At 39.8% G+C, this 25689-nt stretch overlaps 1 protein-coding gene and 1 long non-coding RNA gene across 4 annotated transcripts in view; one reads left to right on the top strand and one right to left on the bottom strand.

The window, feature by feature from the left end:
* Nucleotides 1-25689, top strand: part of zfhx3b (zinc finger homeobox 3b) — a 547203-nt gene that overhangs the window by 183283 nt on the left and 338231 nt on the right. For all 3 annotated transcript variants that reach the window (XM_022670083.2, XM_022670080.2, XM_049465835.1), the window contains exon 3: nt 13437-13504. The gene's annotated coding sequence lies outside the window, so the exon portion shown is untranslated. The remainder of the gene's footprint in view (nt 1-13436; nt 13505-25689) is intronic.
* On the bottom strand, nt 18918-20913 carry LOC125782270 (uncharacterized). Its single transcript, XR_007424894.1, has 2 exons — nt 20153-20913; nt 18918-19948 (listed from the first exon to the last, which is right to left on the bottom strand). It is a non-coding gene; the product is annotated as an uncharacterized LOC125782270 (long non-coding RNA).

The raw sequence follows: 25689 nt of genomic DNA, 5'->3' as shown, positions 1-25689 counted from the left end.
ATTGAACAAATTAAATATATATATATATTTTAAATATAATAGAATTCAATATCCACTTGAATTCCCACTCCAAATGGAAAATTTACCCATATACTCCCATATACACCCATATACACTGCTGTCGCGTGCCCTGAACGTTCCTCTGCCTGGCCCCTCCCACTTCTGGCCGCATCCCCATCTTCATCCGAGGCTAGCTGTTAAATGCGATAAGTGTGGAGTGTGGCACCGGGGCCCCTGATTAATAAAAGATGGGGGCCGCTCCCAACTCCCATGGGGGTGGCCTTCCTTTCCGAGCACCCCCCCGCCGCCCCAGCCGCCAGAGATGCTGCACACAATGGCTCCTGCTCCGGCACAATGGACAGGAAATGGGGAGAAAGAGGCAATCATGGAAATATAACATTTAAAACAGCCAGTGTCCTGTGCCCTCTCCCCAGCACAACACATGCATTATAACGGGCAGCGAGCGGTGGGCTCGGATCAGGGGGGGATATGAAACAGTAATGGGCTGCTGAATGTTGACGCGCGCTATAGGAGCATATGCCAAGCAGGGCTTGTAGTGTCCTGCTGTTTTGTACGGATGTGAATTGGACGTTTTCTTGGACGTACGCCCTCAAGATGACGTGTTAATTAACACTCACTGTGTGCATTTTCAGTTAGGAAACAAAAACACAGATAATTGGGAGTGTCGCAAATATATAATAATCAATAATCACTATATAATGAGTATGATTGAGCTGTATGGATAAAAAAAAGTGTAAAAAATGTTGAGTATAATCACAGAGGTGGAAAAAGTACTGAAAAATTGTAATTAAGTAAAAGTACTTTTACTTTGCTAAAAATCTGCTCAAGTAAAAGTAAAAAAGTACTCAATTTAAAATGTATTTTGAGTAAAAGTTACATAGTTACTTTTAATGATTTGATGTAAAAAGTAAAAACAAATCATGTATTAAATAAACTATTATTCCACAATTTGGATCTTTCAGGCAGTATTTGTTCAGACCACCCCATAGAACAAGTGGCATAGGTTTCTATGATCTATTTTTTTTTTCGTTACTGGGGGGGGGGGGCAATTTTCCCAGCATTTAATTTTTTACTCGGTAATCAGGAGTTTTCCAATGTTGCAAAGTAAATTACTTGTGTCAAAATGTACTTGAGTAAAAGTAAAATTACCTATTTTAAAAACTACTTTAAAAACTACAAATTACTCATAATATCTACTCAATTACAGTAACTTGAGTAAATGTAATTCATTACTTTCCACCTCTGATAATCAAATATCCACAATACATACACAATCACAATCAGTCAACTTATTAACGTTGGGTTGCTATAGAAGTTTTTATCCCAAAATCAAGTGTAAAACAATCTACAAAAAATGGTGTTAAAAAATAAAAAATAAAAAACATGGTGTATAGTGATGTACAGTACGTTCAATCAATCAATCAATCAATCAATCAATCAATCAATCAATCAATTAATCAACCTTTATTTTGACTCGGAAGGCAATGTAGCCGAGCATTTACAAAATTTACATGACATGACAAAGAAAATAAAACTACATTTAATCATTTTAAAATAACAGTGAATAAATGATAAAAAATAATAATAATAATAAAAAAAATAATAATACCCTTTGGTTTAACTGATAAGATAATTAAGATCAAGAGAAGATAACATTAATACAGCATAAAACAGATACAATTAAGATAAAACTAACTTTACATAGCTTAATAAAAATAGTAATAATAAAGGTAAATACATAAAAAATGCAGTAATAATAAAAAATAAGAATAAAAATAATAATAAAATAAATAAATAAAAATAAGGTAAAAAAAAAGCAAAAATACAAAACTGTTAAAAATAAATAAATAAATAAAATAATAATAGGAAATAAAGAACTAAGAGAAGAACTAAAATTAGAAACAAAAATTAAGAAATAGTAAAACAGGTATAAGCTGTAGGGTTCAGCGGTGAAGGTCTCAGAACAACATGCAGTGGTGTGTGTGTGTGTATATATATATATATTATTTACCATAGAAATATTCCTAAACCACTACAGTTCCTACAGCACCATGCATCTGCGTGAAGAACTGCTTAATTGACTTTTGTTTGATCGTGAGATGCATTCTGGGAATTATACGATACAGCCATGGTGCAGATATACTGTGTATATATACTGTGCAGGCCTGGCTTTCCATTAAAAATGCATTGGTGAATCAGTAATCTGACACGGTTAAAGATTGGTCTGACCAAAGTAATTTTATTGGAATACATGAATACTGTAATTCATCAAAAATACACCCACAATAAGACTCAGCTGGAGCTGTGATTGGTCAGTATGCTGCTCACAGTGTAATAAATGCCATTGTGATTGGCTAGAGTTATCATTTGAATACTGCAGCCTTTTTGTATCAAATTTTTGCTCTATAAAAATATATTTAGTGATTTTTTGTAGTCAGGTATTAAAGAGCAGTAAAGCCTCTTTGCTGAAGTACAGCATATATAAGGATGAGTTTTCTAACAGTGATGTTTCTCCAGCACTAAGGCTGGGTGCAGCGGCATTAGCATTAGCCGCTAACCACTGCACTAGCTTTTTAATGTTCACAGGTGAGTATATTGTACTGTGGTCTGTTTGTTTACCGTGTTAAAACAAGCTACATGGGATGAATTGCTAGCTTATAGCGTCCTGGGTTAGTGGAACACTCAGGGTTTGTCTGTGTAGCACTATCGGGCAGAATTTGGCACCCTACTATCACTGCGATTAGCAGCTAATGCTAATGCCGCTGCACCCAGCCTTAGTGCTGGAGAAACTTCACTGAAAGAAAACTCATCCTTAGACAAAATATTGCAAATCTAAGCTTACTTTAAATAAACGGAGGCACGTTACTCACCCAAATAAACAATCTTCAGGAGAGAAATATGTGTAGATTAACATCCAGCACTCGTTTGACTTTAAAAGCTTCCTCATTAGAAGGAAAACATGGCAAATCACTTGCTCACTTCAATGTAGGCATCCTTACTAGTGTCACTTAATGCACCTTATAATCACCTTATAACTCCTGCACCGTATAACTCTTGCTCTTTTTTTTCTTGTGGCAGTCCTGATGAGTGCCAGTTCCATCATACCATTTCGGATGGTTCTTGTAACTGCACTTGAGGATACCTTTAAACATCTTAATATTTCTGACTGACATTCATTACTATAACCTTTTTTTTTTTTTTTGCTTATACACCTTATAATCCAGTGCGCCTTATAATTAAAGTAGAGGATTTTAAAGTGCCTTATAGGTAACTCTGATCAACTTATTCTGTACAGCAGAGGTAACTCTTGCTCTTTTTTTCTTGTGGCAGACCTGATGAGTGCCAGTTCCATCATACCATTTCGGATGGTCTTTGCAACTGCACTTGAGGATACCTTTAAACATCTTAGTATTTCTGACTGACCTTCATTTCTTAAAATCATTTTTTTTTTCGCTTAATGCACCTTAAAATCCGGTGCGCCTTATAGTTATAGTTCAAATTTAGAAATAATATATTGTAAAGCCCTACTGTGTGTGTGTGCAGTGTGTGTGTGTGTGTGCAGTGCACGCAGTGCAGAATGTTCCGGATACCCCCATGCAGAGAGCCATCGCTCAGACCAGTCATTGCTGTGTAATGGCTTTGTTACCATCAAGAGATTCCGCCATTTTCTTCTGTTTACACAAAGCGACAGCATACCCCTGGGTTCCTGTGGAGATCAGACAGATGGTCCCTCTCTATCTCTTTGATATACTCTCATCATCAAAAAAATAGATGCACCCAGAAAGAAAAAAAATCACTATGCAGTTCTGTTTAGAAAGAAGACAAAGGTAACCAGGAACAAGAAACTATATATTTTTTTTTTTTTGAAAATTTTAATATGAGCAATATTTACTGAACTATACATACAGAAGCTTTTTGTGTGTGTGTGTTTTTTTTTTGTCCCTACATTGTAAATTAATACTCATTTACTACTCATCCAGGCTATAAAGGAACTCTTAAGGAATCATGTACAGTAATTTTCAGACTATAAGGCGCATCAGATTATAAGGCACATTGAGTGACACTAGTAAGGATGCCTACATCGAAGTGAGCAAGGGTGTCGCCATGTTTCCCATCTAAAAGCTGGGGGAAGCGCTTAAAATAAACAAAAACATTTTCAAGTCAAACGAGCACTAGATGTTAATCTACACAGATTTATCTCCGTAAAACCATTTATTTGGGTAAATAAAGTGCTGTACTTCAGCAGAGTGGCTTTACTGCTCCCTAATACCTGACTGGAACAATTCATACATAATTTTGTCCATTTTTGGGAAAATTAAAGGAACTCTGCTCATCTTTTCCTGTGCAACATTGGAAACTCTTGCTCTTTCTTTCCTTGGGTGGTCCTAATGAGTGCCAGTTCCATCATATTCCAACATTTCTGATGGTTTTTACTACTGCACTTGAGAATAATTTCAAACCTCTTGATATTTTACATATTGACTGACCTTTTGTACTTAGCTGGACTTGGTTGAGTAGTTCTTGCCAAAATAGGGATTGCTGAACAGGTAATCACTAAGCTTCGGTAAGGTTTGCTAACCATAGCTGAGTAGTTTACCACTACCAGTAACGTAGTTGAGATGGGCATTCACTGATACACAGCTACAGAGTAAGACTCGCCGTTGATTGCCACTGTGTGTCAATCTGGCAACCCACATGAGCTCCATGTCTGGGGAGAAGTGGGTGGGGCAGAATATTCTATCCAGTGTTTGGAAATTGGACTGATGTAGCTTTTTCACACACGTTTACACCCTATTTTATTACTGATTGTTCGTTTTTTTTGTGTGTGCATTTATTAGAAGGGGAATCTACAAACATTTGATCATATAATGAAGCTTGCATTGTGTTTATGCAATTTCTGTGTATATACTAAACACACACATACACACACACACTCCACACACTCACCAGGCCTCAGTCAGACACCACCTTTGTGCGGTGCTGAGTGCTGAGCCTCAGTTGGACTCAGTTGGTGCCGGGTGTGATTGCTGCTCTCTGCACGGACACTGGAGCATTTATCTTTAAATAACCTCCGCCCCCCCGGCGGGGCCAGACAATAGAGGGACGCTTCTAATTTTCAGCAGCATAATGGCAGTCATATTGAGATGAAACAGGTCAAAGGTGAGCTTGGGGGCCCGTGATTGGCTGGGGCCTCCGCTCCTCTCCTCCAGATAAAAATTGAGGCGCAGCAGCCGCCGCCTTAATTCCGTTCCTTGTGAATGCCGCCCTTTTTCTCCCAATTCAACCAGGCGGCTGAAATATTTCCCAGTTTGCGTAATTGCTTATGAATATGGAATCACAATATCGAAGGAGCCCGAGATCAAATCCGGCCCTTTTGTAATTGCAATCGTGAATGAAATATGCATTTAATATATATATATATATATATAAATATATGTTGTGCAATATACATGTGCAATACACATACCTTTGTACGATATATCTTTTTATAACAAATGATAATTCTCATATAAGATTCATATTCTACATCCTTTGTATTGCTTCTGTGTCCCTTTCGACTCTTTAACTGGTCCCCTCCCACTTGGGCTGGATGAAATAGATTGATGTGGCCGCTGCATGAATATTAATGCTATATGCACATGGGCCTGAACTTGCCTTTGACCTTGTTTTCATAAGCAGTAAAGCATATATGCACTGGAGCAGCTGGGTATATTTGTCCTCTTATTCTGTGACTCACCGCAGTTTGGAGCACATGCAAAAAAAATGTCTCCTCAGCTTTAATTTTGTTTTATTACTCCGTGTATTAAATGCACACAAAACAGAAGGTTTGGTAAATGGACAGTCATTTTCTTGGATGCCTAAATTTATATATTTATATTCTTTTTATACTAGCTGTGGAGATGATGGTTTCAGGTCAATAGAAAATAATTCATATAGGGACACTTTAATGTGTGTTTAGAGTCACCAGAACTCTGCTAACCAGCTCCACCAGTCTTACACACTGCTTTTGGATAACTTTATGCTGTATCACTCCTGGTGCAAAAATTCAAGCAGTTCAGTTTGGTGGTTTGATGGCTTGTGATCATCCATCTTTCTCTTGGTTATATTCCAGAGGTTTTCAATTTGGTAAAATCAAAGAAACTCATCATTTTAGCAACGTGCCGTGATAATATCGTATTGATATTATATAGTCAAATTTATTGGGACACCTGCTCAAAGGTAGGTTTTGTTGGAGTAACTGTCTCTACTATCCAGGAAAGGCCTTATACTAAATATTTGAATAAGTGGTTTGAGAGTTAGTATGGTCAGCATGTTGGATGGTCACCACTGAGCTCCACCTTTTCATGCTTTTGTATTTCCACTTGGATCTCGACAGCCACTATAAATTATTTAAAAATATGAACAAACAAAAAATCCATCAAATCTTTTTCTATGAATCAGCTGAAAGAATTTGTTGCCAGGAATTATATGCTATATTATATGAGCCTCACCAGAACCTCACCCACTACATCAGGTGAAGATCTGCCATTTCGGTCTACTGGTTGAAAACCTTAGATAGTACACAGCAGGATTAGCCAGCAGACTTTGTCTGAGGGTGGGATCTGTACCTACTGTCTGAGGCTAGTCGGCAGTCGAGGGAGCTATGTAAGTAATTTTCACTTATTGGGTTTTGCTTTGCCACTGCCCTCAACAGTGTGGTTTCTCCTGTTGTTCTTTATCAAACAAAACAAATACTTCTGAGTTCAGGTTCAGAGAAAAGCAGGTTAATTCGGTTCGACCGCCCTCGGCTGGCTGTTGGAGTCGAACTCTCTTTGCCAACTGTGGCCCAGGCTTATATATATACAGGGGATGCACACACATAAGGAACATACGGTTTTACACATACACATGGGAAATATGTAAACACTTGATTTGGACAAAAGTCAGTTTGTGAGGTCTTAAACTAGTTTTCTTCCCCCCAGGATGTGCCAGGCGTTCCAGCACTAATTGTTGTCACCCTGTGTGGGACTTCTGCTTTTTTCTAGGCTTGAAATTCAGTCCTATCTCCTATTTTTCTACAAAAAAATTTAGATTAATAAACTAAAAAGTAACTAGCTAACTACACCAAATGTGTGGTGAACACACCAGCAGCAACATATTTGCATAAAAGTGTTAAAGTGACAGAGCCCTTAGAGTTTGTGCAAAGAACAACTCATAGATTTATTCTAACTTAAACGTAAATGGAGTTCTAATATGTCCCCTTTAAAGTGTCCACAAATATTTAGACATATAATGCATGTAGTAGATAGATAGATAGATTTATTGATCCCCGAGGGGAACGTCTAGACATCCAGCAGCAGGTATGTATAGTACACAAAGTTACAAAGAGATAAGATATAAAGATACATATAAATACAATCAAATGAAAATAGAATGTACAATGTAAAAGTACAGTCTTTAGTGTGTGTGTTATGTAGAATGGAAGTAGTGCAGTTGTACACAATAGACAGTGAACACCAGTTGATGTGCATAAAGTGAGGATAACTGATGTCAGCCATACAGGAAGTGCAAATACAGTTATAATAATATATAATAATTTAAATTTAGCAGTGCAAAAGATACGTAAATAGTAGATGAATGAACTAGTGAATGAAATACTTGTGCAAAATAGGGTGGAACTATAAAAATAGTGTTATAGGCATCAGCAAGTCTGAGAGTGTGTCCATAGCTGAGGGTGTGTCCATGGTGTGGCCAGAATTGCCCGAAAGAAAAAGTGTCACAGAGTCTTCAGTTTGCTGTGCTGAGAGGACTTGAACAGTCTTATTGCCTGAGGGACAAAAGACCTTCGGAGTCTGTCGGTGGAGCAGGACTGGGACAGGCCGACTGGGTCTGCCGATGAATGAGCTCCTATGCCTGGTGATGGTTCTGTGCAGAGGGTGGTGAACTGGAACTGGAGCTTTCCACATTGTAGTAGCTACAAAATTGTTATTTTTATCATAATTGTGGGCGGAGCCTGAGCTGGTCAGTTGCATTTCCTATGTCTTCTCCGCAGCATCACAGTACTAAGCGATGAGCGTGGAGACTCCAATTCCCACAGAGCATTGCGGCAGTGGGGCGTGGAGGCGGGGCTCGGCGGCCGCTCTGTCTCTAACAGCTGCCCTTTAAGGTCATTGCTCACAGTCGTGCGAGGGGCCGGCGCGGAGCCCCCCTGAGCCCGATGACAAACAAGGCTGCAGTGCTGAGGTGTGTGTCAGGGGTGTTTTTCCACAAAGCATTTTCTATAAAAGTGTAACAGCCCTGTGTTTGCCCTTTCCTCCCCGTACGCCCTCACCGCCGCTCCGCCAACAGGCCCCTAAAGATCTCTTAAAAAGTGCTGATCCATACACAAGCCAGTCCCAGCCAGCGCCTCTCGCGCCATGGTAATTCTCCCTCCTCTCTCTTTCTCTTTTCCTCTCTCTTTCTCTCTCTACCCTCCAGCACTACCACAGCAGGCAGGCATCTGCTGAATCACGCCAGGCTGGAGCACGAGCGTAAGTGTGAGCCCGTGAGTGTGAGAGTGAGTGTGTGTATATATATCAGAGAGTGGGAGAGGGGGGCGGGGCTTGTTGTAGGCCTGGAGGTAATTATGGCGCATTAGAGCGGGACTAAATAAATCTGCAGTGCTGCTAATTGCGTGGCAGTGAAAACAATAACTCTCAGCATATGGCCTGGGGGCATCGGGGTGGGGGGGTGTCAAGGAGCCTTGGCACAGGGCCAGTGACAGGCACTGGGGCAATCAGTCCAACCTGCTGCTGCTCCCGCTGCTGCTGCTGTGCCCTCGTCAGCGGCGGGCAACACGTTGGTACAGCATTTGCATGTCAGCTGTGGCGCTAACAGAAGCACCAGATGGAGCGGGCGCCGGAGCGGCTCACGATTTATGAAATCACTGCATCACTCTGCCCGCACCCAATGAACCCTGACAATAAATATACTATACACTGAGAGAGGCATGGACTAGTGTGGTGTCCCGTGACTTTTGTCACATGCCACACAAGCTAAAAAAATGCTGCAGTGACTTGTGTGTGGGACAAGTTTTGGTGAGTGTGTGCACTAAAATGTGAATTTCTGCCAATATTGTGCTTTTTTGTAACATATTATTAAATATCAATGCAGTCCAAAAACATGAAAAAAAAAAAAATATATATATATATATATATATATATATATATATATATATATATATATATATAATAATTATACTTAAAACATATTGAGAAATGTCATCCATTTCGTCCATTGTTTGAAAGTAAACTTTGATCATACTTTTTAAAAAGTACAATATAATTGTCATTGTGGGGCACAGAATACAGACACTCGCGGAACCAGTCAAGGATTTTATTAAAAACCCACAGGGTACAGAGAATGAGATTAGCAGTATAAACAAAACACCAGTAAAGGTATACCTGGGAGCGGAGAGCTTAACAGGATAGTGAGGCAGTCCAGTGGTCATACACGAAGTAAGCAGTATCAGAGGCAATCCAAAAACAGAAACGATAAACAGTCCAATGGTCATACACAAGGCAGGCAGTATCAAAGATGATCCGAAAAACATAAACGATAAACAGTCCAGGGTAATACACGAAAAAATCCACAACGAAGGCAAAGGCAAAAATCGGTAGTCAAAAAATGTATTTCAAAATACAGACTACTATGAAAGACACTTTAGTTTAATGTAACTCACTATCAGTATCTGCATTTTTGCCATCATTTTTGTGCCTTTTGTGACATAGTAGTCCAAAAGCATGAAAATCCCCTGGTAAAAAAAAAAAATATATATATATATATATATATATATATATATATATATATATATATATATATATATATACTTAATTATACATAAAACATTGAATAGTACACAGCAGGATTAGCCAGCAGACTTTGTCTGAGGGTGGGATCTGTATCTACTCTGTTTGGGGTAGTTCAGCAGATGAGAGAGTTATGTAAGTCATTTTTTAAAGTAATTTAGATTTTTGTGCTTTTATTGCAGTTAAGCAGGAACTAGCTAACTACACTAACATGTGGTAAACACTTTGAATATATCGAATATATATTGGGGCAGCATAATGGGGCATAGCAGTAAATATATAATAAGAGAGATATGAACTAGTATGGTGTCCCGTGACTTTTGCCACATCCCACACAAGCTAAAGAATGCTGCAATAACTTGTGGGACATGTGTGGTAAGGAGTGTAGGGTCTCCTGCACTGAATGTGGATGTGGTATCTGCATTTCTGCCAGCATTTCTGTGCCTTTTGTGACATTTTATGAAATATTAATGTAGTCCAAAAACATGGAAATCAGGAGACTATAAAATTACCCCCAAAAAATGTAATACTCTTAATTGATCTGGTGTGTATGTGTATTTGTGTGTAAAAAATGTGTGTATGACTGTGTGCCCAGATATGGATTGGCACTCCAATGCAGTCCTCCAGGTGGACGGTGGTTTCCGGTTGAGGGTACGCTGTGCGTGATTGGCTGTTGCTTCTCACCGGTGTGTGGATGAGTGCTGAGTGTAAATGTTTGTGTGTAAAATGTGATTAAAGCATATAAGTGTAGTTTCATTTATAATGAAATATACATGTATAGAGCCTGTCATTTCACAGAACACACTTCCCCTGTCAATACCAAGTTTGTGAACCCTTAAAATGTTTCTTTATTTCTGCATAAATATGACCTAAATCATTGTTAGACACTGACACAAGTCCTAAAAATAGATAAAGAGAACTCTGTGAAACAAACAATACAAAAATAGTATACTTGGTCCTTTATTTATCGAGGGAAATGACCCATTATTGTAAATTATTACATATTGTGAGTGGCAAAAGTATGCGATCCTCTAGAATTAGCAGTTAGTTTGAATGTGAAATTAGAGTCAGGTGTTTTTAACCAAACATTTTTTTGGAAATGAGATCTCCGGGGGCCTCAAAAACAAAGTTGTTGATGATTATAAGGCTGGAAAAGGTTAGAAAACCATCTCTAAAAAGCTTGGACTCCAACCAATCCACAGTCAGACAGATCTCAGTGTACAAATGGAGGAAATAAAAAAAAATTAAGACCATTGTTTCCCTCCCCAGAAGTGTTTGACCAACATAGATCACTAAAACAGCAAATGTATAATAGTCTGCGAGGTCACAAAGATCCCCAGTGTAACTTCTAAGCAACTGAAGGCCTCTCTCACACTGGCCAAGGTTAATGTTCATTAATCCACCATTAGGAGAACTCTGAACTAAACAATAATGATGTGCAAGAAGAAAACCACTGATCACGAGGACAAGCATATCTGTGCATGTCTTATTTTATTTTTTTCAATTATAAGCATCTTTATAAAAGAGTTTCCACGCGATTCCAAGTCACGTATGAAAAACACATTAAGCTCCACCCATAAACACGGCTAATTTGACAGCAGTGATCCGTCTCCACCGCCTTCATACATCAGCGTGTTAATAAACATGAATTAATAATAGCACAATTAGACTTGGCTCAGTTGGAGGAGCTGCTCAGCATTAATGTATGCATACATGGGGTGAGGACCAATGAGGAGAAGTGTGAAGATAGACACACCCTTATACACAAATTAAGGTTTGTGTCTTTGTTACATTGTATTGTGTTGTAGTTTTGGTTTTTCAATGCAGTTTATTTACTGAGCGCACTAAATAACTTTAATATTCACGTCCTCTCATCCTCACCTACATGGACTGCATCTCCATACTGTCACTGTCTAAAACAGCAATGTTACAGAAGAGAGAAAAAAACAAAACTTTTATGGGAATTAAATGTAAAAAGAGTTTATTTTAGGTCATTTTTAATTATTTCTATTGCTCCTTTTTAAAGAAATATTTGCACAATGTAAGATACAGTTTGTCTGTTCAAATTATGTAGTAAAAATCTATTGAAAATGGACAAAAATGCAGATACTTGTTTTTCATTGGACAGCGACGATATTCTGGACCCTTATTGTTTTTTAGAACATTGTAGATTTGCTGAATAGCCTTGTTTTCCAGGTGTTGTGCTAAATCTTGCCTTCATGCCCGAATCTGTCTCCATCCAAGGCTAATCATATCATACAGCAAGATGGGTGTAACAATTTCCCTTTAGATTCCTTTTATTTCTATTTATAAATAAGGGTTAATCTACAGTTACAGTAGATATAGCAATCACCAGCATAACCTGTTACAACCATACCACTGCAAGACATGCCTGCACAAAAAGCAAAGTCTTATTTTGCACGTATTTTGCAGTACTTTTTCTTTTCTATCATTTTATGAGCAAGATGCTTATTGCTATCTTACACCCCATCAATAGTCTATTTTTACACCTTACGCCTGCGCTTCTAAAATAGCGTAAAAGTTTAGGAATAAATCTACACTGATATTCAGGTAAATTTCTGGTGTGTTTCTATATATTTTGGTGGTGGAAAATTGAATTGATTTGAACTGAGATGCAAAAAAGTGCTGCACTGTTAACATACGAACGTGCCAAAGTCAGAGCTCACCTGCCTCTTAGAAGGAAATGACTGAACTGAACTCACACACTGATTTATTTTAAGGTTTATTTCATGCTACCACCAAAACACAACCATTATTAATTAAGATAATTAGTGCATGCCTTTTACAGGTTTTGAGCTGTGCAAGGCATACTTTTTGTGCCCTCAAAATACCAAAGATACACAGACACGCCCTAAATCTAACTGCGCGATATACAATTGACTGGTGCACTATATATTGTGCGTTAAAATAGGGCACTTAATCTCTTTGGGTACGTTCACATTACCAGGCTGAAGTGACTCAAATCAGATTTTTTGCTCAATGTGGCTTAGATCTGTTTTTTTTTTTTTTTCAAATCAGATTTGAGTCACTTTCATACGTGCTCCTAAACCAGATACGTATCCCATCCATAGACATGCGACATGAATGTGAACAGTCAAGTCAAATCTGAATTCATGCATCTTTTTTTTTTCTTTTATGCATTAGCATTAGCATAAGCGCTACGTGCTTCTCTCTATCGTACCCACACTGCATCTCTTGGTGCAGCTGTGCAGCTATAGCTGTAAAAAAAACAGCAAAAGCAAACCGCCTGATCTTTTTTCACCTCCTCGACCTGAGCATGAACTTCAGAGCAGCTGTTTACTGTTTCTCCACTCCAGCAAAAGATGCTCCACATCTGATGAGCTGATGAGCAGATTCGTATACACACATTTCACACAGATACAGATCACATCAGACTGAACTTAAAAAAAAAAAAAAAGTCCAGATGAAACAAGGTACATCTCCACAGAGACGCCTCCACCACTCATGACCCTGAACAGTGAATCACAGGAAGTTGACTGACTGAACGTCTCCTGCTTCCTCCTGCTCTTATGTATGTCTATATGATCTTGTGTTTGTGTTTTCCAGGATCGGATCTGCTCCGTTAGAAGAGGTGTTTGAGTGGCGTGTGCTGTTGGATCTCTCGTGACCCGCCGGTACGTTCACACACTCCCTCTGCGCTGAGCTCACACCAGCACACACTGACTGAATGGGGCTAGCCCTCCTTTACACCCCTCAAACCCTGCCCGTGAGTGACAGCGTCAAATCTCGGCTTCAGTTATGCTCAGGTTATTTCTTGTTGAAGCTCTGGAGCAAGAGCAATGAAAGAAATAATGAAAACTGAAAGTGAAAAAACATAAAAGCATTAACAGAAACTAATAAAAATAGTAATAAAAGAAAAAACGGTAACTAACCGGAACTGTATTGAGTGTTTATAAAACTAAAAACTAAAACTAACTGAAATTATAGGTAGAATATGTTTCGTTTTCATCTTTGTTCATTTATTTATTAGCGTTTTGAGTTGTTAATTCTGGTAAGATTAGTAAAACCTGTTGAGTTTATTGGACTGAAAAAGGTTACAAAAGCATATCTAAAGAGCTTGGACTCATTAATCCAAATCTACAGTCAGACAGAATTAATGGTACAAATGGAGGACATTAAAGACCATTGTTTCCCTCCCCAGGAGTGTTTGACCAACAAAGATCGCTCCAAGAGCATATGGTATATGGTAACTTCTAAGCAACTGAAGGCCTCTCTCACATTGTCTAATGCTGAGTACACCATTACGAAAAAAAGGTGGTCTTTCGCATCACTCTCCCATACAACTTCTCCTTGTGCAAAGTGCGCTGTATTGTTGACCGATGCACAGTGACACCATCTGCAGCAAGATGATGCTGCAGCTCTTTGGAGGTGGTCTGTGGATTGTCCTTGACTGTTCTCACCATTCTTCTTCTCTGCCTTTCTGATATTTTTCTTGGCCTGCCACTTCTGGGCTTAACAAGAACTGTTTTCTGTTAGTACAATAAACCTCATTTCAATCCTGAAATATTACTGTGTCCATCAGTTATTAGATATATCAAACTGAAATGGCTGTTGCAAACACCCAAATATTTAGAACTAAAAATGATTAAGATTAATAGGGGTGCCCAAACTTTTATATATGACTATTCCCTTTTCAGTAGAAACAGTTACTCTAAAAAAAGGGTTAAACTGTTTTAATAGCCTTGATATCAAAGGGCAAGTCCCAATATATATTTATTATTGTCATTTGTATTTTTGTTTCTCTCAAGAAAACGTTCATTTTAATGTAAAATTAATTTAACTATAGAACAGTATTTAAGTAGCTAGTGGCCCACTTAGCTTGTTTTATAAAGATAAACAAGCAGGCTACAGTCCAATATACTCACCTCTGAACAGTATAAGAGCTAGCGCCTAGTGCGGTTAGCTGCTAATGCTAATTCAGCTCCAGCAGTGCTAGCCGGGGTTAGGAACAGGCTACAGGTCGGTAATACTCACCTCTGAATGGCTTAAGAGCTAGCACGTTTAGCGGCTAATGCTAATGCTACTCCAGCCCTGGTGTTGGAGAACTAAACTGAAACTCCTGTATAACTCTGTACTTCAGTGGAGTGTCTTTACTGCTTTTTAATACCTGATTGGTGGAATTCATACATAAAGTGCACCAGATTATAAGGAGCCCTGACGATTTTGGGGAAAATTAAGGATTTAAGAATTTTAAGTGTGCATTATATATTTTTATATGATACAATTTTTACACTATCAGACACCCTTACCTATTGGCAACATATTCAATGAAATCTATAGTTTAAATCAATAGAGATAGAGGCACATTATAGACAGCAAAGCAGATTAAATTATTTTTATTACCCTGATTTTTCGGAGATACAGTTAATAATAATAATATAGACTTCCCAATACTTTTCTCCACATAGCATATATTGTACTGTATGTATTGGTCAATAAATGAAATAGGGATGATTGAAATTGACAGTGACATATTTGCCACCATCAGTGACAACCTGCGTCCTCTCCATTCTAACACCGTGACCTTTTACACACTTACAAATTACGTATCATTAAAATTTAATAAGACATTCTGAACACGGCTATTTTGGAAATTCTGTGTGTCGCGGTTTCGTATTATGTCGAATGGGATGTTCTGTAAGGCTGGTCCAATCGGACAACGGCTGCTGCGAAAGACTGCATTAGTGGGCGGGGCTTGGAAAGGTCAGTTGTTAGTACACTGTTTTGAAGGATGCGCATATAATAATACTAATGCACACGTGCACACGCACACACACATAAGAAAAGACTCTTTCAGACTCACAACCCAGTGCATTACTGGGTTTCTGATATATATGGAATATAGACATTTTAGTAATTCAGTTCAAAATGTAAAACTCATATATTATATAGATGTATTAAACACAGATCCTCATTTTATTGTTGATGATTTTGGCTCAGAAAATTAGAATAATATATATATTAAGACCAATTGGTACTCTTGGCTGTAATGTGGGCAGTGCGCCAAGTCCTGCTGGAAAATGAAATCCGCATCTCCATAAAAGTTGTCAGTAGCAGAGGGAAGCATGAAGTGCTGTAAGATTTTGTGGGAAAACAAAACTGCACTGACTTTGGACTTGATAATAAAACACAGTGGATCAACACCAGCAGATGACAGACATGACTCTCCAAATCATCACTGATCATCAGTAAATTTTACATTTCATTTAAAGTAAATCAAGGGATCAGGGGAAGAGTGGAGAGACACACAGTCCAAACTGCTTGAGGTCTAGTGTGAAGTTTCCACCAATCAGTGATGGTTTGGAGAGACATGTCTGTCATCTGCTGGTGTTGATCCACTGTGTTTTATTATCAAGTCTAAAGTCAAAATCTTACAGCACTTCATGCTTCCCTCTGCTGATGACAACTTTTATGGAGATGAGGATTTCATTTTCCAGCAGGAGTTGGCACATTGCCCACAGTACTGCCAAAAGTACCAATTGGTCTAAAAATATTTAATATTCAAATTTTCTCATTGACTGTGTTTAATACATCTATAAAATATATGAGTTTCACATTTTGAGCTGAATTACTGAAATAAAGTGACTTTTCAATGATATTTTAATTTTTTGAGATTCACTAGTATATATATATACACCAACTGTTCATTTATGGCTGTGTTTATCTTACTACTGGTCATGGTTTTCAGGTGAACACATACACACTCTTACACATACAGGGTCAGAGTGTGTGCTAGTGTCAACACTACAGACACACACACACATAAACACATAAACACACACACACACACTTACACACAGGTTGCAGAGAGATCTCCAGCATGATCCAGTCAGATCATTCACAGACTCTTAAGAGACTTATTGATCCTGTCTCTTAAGACCACTTCCCTGAACACACACACACACACACTCTAACACAGCTATCACTTGTAATGATAGCTGATTTATTCGCCTTTTAGTCTTTTTTATTCTCATACAAATACAACTATCTTCTCTCCTTCATCTCTCTCTCTCTCTCTCTCTCTCTCTCTCTCTCTCTCTGTGTGTGTGTTACGCTCTACCCACCGCTTGTGGCAGGAGCCCAGGCTGCCAGGCGGCTGTGTTTTGAAGCGTTTATGCTCCGGCGTCTCGAGGGAGTCTGCTGTTGTCTTCTCCTTTTTGTTCCTACTAATTGCTGTAAATTATTGACTAGTTAAGGTTTATGAAACAATTAATTGATTTGCCTGCTCTCATTATTCAGCCCTTTCGTAATAAATCCACCGCTGTGTGTTTTTTTTTTTTTCTTTTGAGCGCCGATGTTAACGGCCTATCAGCACATCTACAGTGAGTGATTTAAACAGGCACAGACAACAGAAACAACACAATCAGACCTGCTGATTGAATAAAAAAATAGTAAGTTATACTAACTATTTGAGATGTGCAAAATATAGGGTACTACTTTATAATAAGACTACCTTTATAAAGGGTTTATAAATGGTTTACAATTAGTTTATTAACAGTTACTAATTAGGTTGTAAATGCCTTAAAAATCAATAATAATCAGTTATAACACATGCATAGAAAAAGCAACAATGACCTGTTGTTTGCCAAATAGTGAACTCACAGCCATCTATATTGTTGCCCTTTCTATGTATGTGTTATAACTGATTATTAATGATTTTAAGGCATTTACAACCTAATTAGTAACCATTAATAAACTAATTGTAAACCATTTATAAACCCTTTATAAAGGTAGTTTCATTATAAAGTGGTACAAAATATAGTATAAGTCAACCAGAATAATGATGTTTTTGGTGTCACAATCAAACCACAACCAGCTGGAATGTTAATGTTTATTGGTCAAAAGATATATGAATTGTAATTTTCTAATAGTTTTTTTTTATCACAACAATAATACATTAAGGCTCTTTAATTCATGCAATGGTGAAAAAGTTGCAAAATTAATAAAAATAAAATGTAAAAAATGTCAATGTCAATATTCCACCTTTAACCATTAGCCTTTGGTCAAATGTTATATTTTTTAGCTTAGGTTTTAGTCAAAAAGTCAATTTTGGTGCATAGCTAATTCTCTGTAATATGAGCCATTAATGTTACCTCAGCTTATATTAATTCCAAGCAAATCAACGTACGTGTAAACATTGCCATATTCTGTGTTTTTTAGCTTTTCTTTTCAATTATGAAGGTTTTTTATTGAGTTATTTGGCTTTTTTAAGGCATGGTGCTTGGGTTGTTCAAACCTTATGTGTTAAACAACCAATGACCTAAGACTGTGTTGAGACCAACAGTGGTAGGAACAACAAAGTTTTTTTTCTTTTTTTTTAATTTTATTCATTTCTACATTGTAGATAAATTTCCATCAAGACTATAAAATAACAAATATGTTTTTTTTGTAGTAAAAAAAAGTGTTTATCCTCCACAATCACCCAACCAAGTGAAGGAAAAGCGTCAACAAGTGTCTAGCACCTTTGTGATCTCCTTCAAGACTGTTGGAGAACCATTGCAGGTTCTACCTCATGAAGCTACCTCAACTGAGATAATCCCAGAGACCGAAGCACTGAATATCATGTAAATGATGAATCACTGCCTACAACAGTTTGCCACTGTCTACAGCTTCACTCCACCATTGACTACCATTGTTGACCAATGTCTACCAGTGTCCACCATTGTATACCACTGCCTACCGCTGTCTAACACTGGCTTACCATTGGCTTACCACTGTCTATCACTGGCCTACCACTACCTATCACTGGCCTACCAATACCTTACCACTGGCCTACCACTAGCTTACCACTACCTACCACTGTATAACTCTGGCCTACCACTGTCCCCCACTGTCCATCACTGTCTACCGCTGTCCGCCACTGCCTACTCCTGTTGCCCACTGTCTTCCACTGGCCTACCACTGGCCTACCACTACATACCACTGCCTACCACTGGCTTACCACTGCCTACTTCTTTCTTCCACTTCCTATCAGTGCTTGTATTAACCCTCATTCTTTGTTTTAGAGTTAGCACATTTTTTTAACACTCAAGCTTAATTTCTTTATTGCATGTAAATATACATCTCCCCAGCATGACTTAGCATCCTTAATTCAGCATAACAAGAAGTTGATAATCAACATAAGGTGTAGTCAACATGTTTTTTTTTTCTTCTCAAAACAGCCTCACTCAGCTGAGCTGTATAGGTTTGTATTGGTGTGTATATATGTACATGTATGTGCATTCAGTTCACAGCCAAGGCCCTCAGCAAGCACACTGTTGCTCAGCCTTCACTTGATTGGCCCAGCCGCCCAGATCCTATTGTTACGATTAGTGGTTCAAAGTCTTGCATCAATTCTCCTCATTATGGCCCCTGATCCAGGCCTGGTCCCAGACCGTCGCAGCACACTTGAACTCTGTGCAAAGCGCAGTGGAGCAGGACTTCTCTTAGAGGGGAATCAATATAGGCCTCCCCTGGGCTCTCCAGCCTGATCCCCTCTGCTCAGCTCACGTGATCACCGAGGTGGCAGGCTGGGCCCGATCTCCGGTCAGTCTGTCTATCAGTCCGTCTGTCTGCCTCTGTCGCTCACCGCTTACATCCATTGTTCTCCAACCTTTTTCTGCCCGGCAACTCCTGCAGACGGTATCCAGCATGTCCGATGTTTCCGCACTGTTTCCTTCAGGTTTCCTTTAAAAATCCAAGCCCACAAAATGATGCATCCTTCATCCAGAGTGCAGTACTCCAAATGCATGATCTTCCAGCAAGTCCTGGACGTGCTGGAATGTCCAATAGTTTTGCATTGTTATCCAGTCGATTGGCCAACAAATGTCGATTCCATTGTGGTCCAGAGCTTCGCTTGTTGTGCATAATCCTACAAAGTACTACAAGGCGCATTTCCACAGCGATTCCCCGCCCAGAACGGCAGTCCAATTAACGTCCCCTAACGTGACGACGCTTCGTTTACCATATTCAAAGCCGTAACAAGAAATATTGAGCGGGCCTTCCTGTTCGGGAGCCAGCCGTCATCGTCTGGCATTTTCCGGCACGAGGCTTCGTCCGCAACGTCTGCAGGCGTTTTCCTGGAGAGAATAGATTGTAATTAAAATGACCAAGCAATCAGAATTAATCGCGCCGCACCATCTCCTGTCAGACTCGTTCGTTACGCGCTTGCACCTCCCCCCTCGTACACACACTTACATTCGTGCACACACACACATACACATAGACAAACACACTTGCGCACATACACACATGCACGTATGCACGGACAGACGTTAACTTACCAGGCCAGACCTGTGTTCGTTTCCGTTTTCGTTTTTGTTTCAGTCATATGTACGTTAGCTCTCTCTCTCTCTCTCTCTCTCTCTCTCTCTCTCTCGCTCTCTCGTCCAGTCTCTCGCCCTCTCTCTCTCTCTCTCCATCAATTACCTCCCGTACTTACGGCTACGGCGAGACTCATTAGCCACCCCTCCCTCTGTCTGCTTAACGAGAAAGCGATTAGAATGCGTTTCGGGCGCGAATTGCCAATGTCTCCGGCTCACGCTCCCTTGCGTTCGTTCGTTCGTTCATTCATTCGCTCACCTTCAGCTTCTCTCTCTTCGTCTGGCTCTCCCCTTCTCTTCCCTCTCTACCTCTCTCTCTCCCTCTCCTTTCCTTTCCTTTCCTCTCTCTCATTCTCTCTCTCTTACTCTTTTCCTTTCTTCGTCCTCTCTGCAGCCTCTCTCACTCTCTCTCTCTTTCTCTCTCTTTCTCTCTCGCTCCTCCCTCTCTCTCTCTGAGCTGCAGGCTGCTTGGGGGGGGTTTAGACGGATCACTCTCACAATGGTTGATCAATACGGCTATTGATCCGCTGGCAAAATGTTTATAAAATCATCCCGGGCAGCTGCGGAGCGGCGGCGGCGGCGGAGAGAGAAAGGTGGGGGGGTTGGCGAGAGAGAGAGCAAGAGGCAGAGCGAGGGGAGGGCCGGGGGGCGATGCCATTCAGCCCGGGTAGAGGAGGCGAGCGTGCCCCTGATTGGCTGCCTGGTTGTGCCCGCCTTGCCGGGCACAACCAGCTGGAATCGCTCGCAATCGCTCCGGCTAACTTTCCCGACGAAACCGGCACCGAATGCCGCAGCGAAACCTGCGCTTTCTCGCCGATCGCTCTGTTTGGCTGCCAGCCAGAACGTTACAACACCCGCCCTCCTCCGCCTTCCCAGGAGCTTGAAGCCCTCATTTGCATAAATTAGCAAACGGCAGGCAGCGCCAGATTCTTAACGAGTGTCGTTTCATTCCTCCTGTTATTGCTCGCTGCACTCACGCATACACACACACATAAACACACACACTCACACACACACACTGCCGCACTGCTGTACTGCTGTATAGCTGGCATTGGCCCACGTGCCCCTCTAGAGTTCTGCACTACAACACCCAACAGGCCCGCTCTCTCTCGCATTTCCCCTGGCTCTCCTCTGGCTGCTCCCTGGGAACCTGCTCTTGCTCCCATATCCCATACTTAAACAATGTCTCCCTGTAGAGATCGCTGTTCTGCTGTGTGTGTGTGTGTGTGTGTGTGTGTGTTTGTGTGTTTTTGCTAGGTGGTTTGAGACGCATATGCCCACTGGTGTGCAGTCTGGGGACAGTCACACACACACACACTAACACACACACAAACGACAAATATAGTGACTCAAGATAGTAATTCAAGGCCCAGGAGATCCTCCCAGGCCTAGTAGCAGCATTTCCCAGCCTTCATTCTCCATCAGAGTGAGTGATGGTAAAACAGGCTGGTTTCCACCTAAAACAGCTCTAAACTAGTCAATTAACAACTTTAAGAACTTATTCATCATGAAAACAATGTGTATTTAAGATTGATAAAGGCAAAAGGTAAAAGGTGGACCCCATAGGCCCTTAATTTAAAGGGGTATTCACTCATACTTGCACCTATTTTCCACTTTAAGCATGTGAGATGGATGGATGGATGGATGGATGGATGGATGGATGGACGGACAGACAGATAGATCATAGTGTGTTTGAGACTGAGGCGAGATTGATTCTGAACAAGGTTGAGACCAAGACAAGTGTAAGACTTCTCATATAACACTATAAGTGTTAAGACCAGTCTAAAGAATGAGAACAAACTCTAGTACTAACATTAAGATAGATAGATAGATAGATAGATAGATAGATAGATAGATAGATAGATAGATAGATAGATAGATAGATAGATAGATAGATAGATAGATAGATAGATAGATAGATAGATAGATAGACAGACAGACTGTCTTGAGTGTGAAACCTGTAAATTGTACAGCGTCCTTGGGTTTCTAGAAAGGCGCTATATACAACGGTTGGACAATGAAACTGAAACACCTGGTTTTAGACCACAATAATTTATTGTCCCAAAGGACAGTTCTGGTGGAAACAGGAAAGTTGAGGTGCACATTGAATTGGTGGTTTTATGTTTTTTGGATACAATCCGGTTTAGCACCCGAACATCCCTTTCAGACAGCTTCCTCTTACAGCGTCCACAGTTAATCCTGTTGGATGTCGTTGGTCCTTCTTTGTAGTATGCTGTGCTGACATTACCCTGGATACCGTGGCTCTTGATGAATCACAAAGACTTGCTGTCTTGGTCACAGATGCGCCAGCAAGACGTGCACCAACAATTTGTCCTCTTTTGAACTCTGGTATGTCACCCATAATGTTAAATGTGTGCATTGTAATATTTAGAGCAGAACTGTGCTCTTACCCTGCTAATTGAACCTTCACACTCTTATTTCTCTTACTGGTGCAATGTGCAATTAATGAAGATTGAACACCAGGCTGCTCCAATTTAGTCATGAAACCTTCATTAAACTTCATTCATTCAATGCAGAAGAGACGAGCACATATATCCCACAAGCTATTGCAGTGTTTATAGAAGTTCAGCATCTGGCAGAATTCATGGGACTTCTGAGATGCAACACTTGGGTCCTATTCCTTGCATTCTAATGTGTTGTTCTTGCAAATTGAAGCCAAATTCCATATCAGTTTTGGCTGGAGAAGCCCATTTCTTTCAAGAAGTTGCATCACTGTAGTCATTTAAACTGTGTTTCACTGAAAACAGGATGTTAACACACTCCTCCGCTCCAGCACGGCTTCTCCAGCAGCAGCAGCAGCACCGCGGTGCTCCAGTGCCCCGCCGCTGACCCTCTCCCCGCACTGTGTGTACGACTGCTGTTGTCTGGCCCCCTCTGGCTCCCGGCACAGACAGTGACGCCAGCCCAAACCGCAGCGAGTTCGCCAGCCACAGGCGCGTCACGCGTCCCCGGCCGATCCAGAGCCCATCTGATTACTACTGTGGTTTTAATTAAGCGAAGCAGCTTCTTATCATCTCCCAGTCGAGCTCAAACGCAGCCAACAAGTGTGTTTTAGCTCAGTGCGTGCTCCACAGCACTGGCTTGTGGTGATGTTAGCATGTAGCATACATTCGTTTTGAATTATTGGCTCTTCCGCTGTTGCAGTGTTGCAGGGTTTGGGTGTCTGAGGAAGTTCACTGCTTTAAAAGGTTGAGAATTAACGTTCGAAACTTTACATTTAGTTAAGTCAAGTCAAATCTAGTAGTTTAATTGTCAATACTGCATATGTACAGGACATACAGAGAATTGAAGTTACGTTACAATCCTTCCCAAATTACAGCAAAAGTACAGAAAATAGAAATATATGATATAAAAGAATGGGAGACACTAGGTACTAAGTAAAATACAACAAGGACACAGATATAGACATACGTGAGACAGAAGACAACAGTGAAATAGTGATGGGGTGTAAATAGGATATATAATATAAAAGAATGGGAGACACTATATTTAAAATACAACAAGGACAGAGTAGGCATACGTGAGACAGAAGACAACAGTGCAATAATGATGGGGGGTGTAAATAAGATATATAATATAAAAGAATGGGAGACACTATATGTACAATTCAACAAGGACACAGATATAGACATACGTGAGACAGAAGACAACAGTGCAATAATGATGGGGGGGGGGGGGGTTATTATGAAACCCATATAAACAGTTGTGCAAATATGGTATATAGCTTAAGGCTGGTAAAGTGAACTGTTTTTACTGTTTACTGATTTTTTTTTTAGTAATATAAAGCTTATTTTGTTGCAGGTAAATGTGAAATACTAGCAAATAGTGCATCATATCGTCTATAGGGACTAAACAAGCTGTGTGAGTGTACAATTTACACACCTGTTTATGTGTAAATGCATGAATTATAAGTATGAGAAGGGGTATCCACACATATTTGAACACATAGCGACCTATCGTACACTTTGCACGGCGTGGTGGGTGTGGTGGTCTGGAAATGAGGTGTGTTTGGATAAATATCTGGCGGGTTTCTACTGTGTCTCTGCTGGATTTTCTCAGTCAGTTTTATGAGGGAGAGTCACCTGGAATTCAGGCTTTCAGTTAACAGCTGTGCTGAACTCATCAAGAGTTAATTACTTGAATTTCTTGTCTCTTAATGAAGTGTTTAAGAGCATCAGTATACAGTGAATAACTCTAGTTGAGTAATGTAAAGCAAGAACTACTAAAATAAGTACTGAAAAAATTACTTTCTGAGAAATGAAGGTCAGTCAATCATGACCCGATCCGCACACGAATCAATTTGAGCTGATTCGCCGGAGCCGGAGCTCACCGCAGCCTAGCCCCGCCCCCTCTACTCCTCGGGAGACATTTTGTTCTCACTCTCCGCCATTATTGCCAATCAGCCAACGCGAGTGCTGAGGTGTGAACACAGCTGGCAAATGAGTGACAGCCAAGTGCGTGTCATTAAGAACAAAATGGAGGCGGCTCATCTCTGTACTGAGACCACCCCGGTGTCTTTCTACAGATTCCTGTGTGATTATTAACTCTAGGCTTATATATATATATATATATATTTATATGTGTGTGTGTGTGTGTGTGTCAGTGGGTGAGAGAATAAGAGATGTAGGTGAAACAGATGGCAGTATAGATAATGAACGAGATGGTACAGTCATTTGTGCAGGAGTGTCTCTGAATGAGTAGATTATGTTTTTAACCCTTATAATGTCAATATTAAGCAATAATCTATATTTAATGTTAATTTATTAGTTTACATTCTGTGGTTTTAAACACATTAAGTTCATTAAGTTCTAAAAGTTGTAGGACAATGGTAAAAAGTAAACTGATCATAATGTAATGTGCCTTAGAGGATAAAACTTGGCATGCAAATATTTGTTGCATTTGTTGCATTCGCTGTTGTGAGGTGTTATCTTGTTTGGTTGCATGTCGGTCATCAATGCCTCTAGTCTAGTGGAAAGCACTAACTAAAATACATCAATCAATCAATCACTCAACCTTTATTTTCACTTGGTAATACATTGAGAGTAACTCTCATTTTCAATGCAGTTGAGCCTTTACCATCAGGATAAGCTTAAAATAAGAAACTTCATAATCAAAACAATTTAAAAAAATAATCGCAAAAGCATTAGAAATTTAGGTAAAAGGGTAAAAAATGTATTAAACCAACAAATAAACAACCGAATAAACTAAAACAAACAGGAAGCTTAACAAAACAAACAAAACCAAAGAAACTTAAACTAAACTCAAAACAAGAAACAAACAAGACAATGAACGGGGAAGTGGCGCGAGTATAAACGAGAATAAACAAAATAGAAACTATAATGAACAAAGACAGACAAAGGAACCGCAGAAACACTGGGGTATAAATACACAAGGAGGGAAACGGAAATGGAAGACACCTGGGCAAACAGGTAATGAGGGGGCGGAGCTACAGATACAGTCACGTGAGGGAACACAGG

Source organism: Astyanax mexicanus, chromosome 16 (assembly GCF_023375975.1).
Source record: "Astyanax mexicanus isolate ESR-SI-001 chromosome 16, AstMex3_surface, whole genome shotgun sequence".
NCBI classification, from domain to species: domain Eukaryota; kingdom Metazoa; phylum Chordata; class Actinopteri; order Characiformes; family Acestrorhamphidae; genus Astyanax; species Astyanax mexicanus.
The sequence above is the reverse complement of the archived record's forward strand: the minus strand, read 5'-3'. Positions and strand labels throughout refer to the sequence as shown.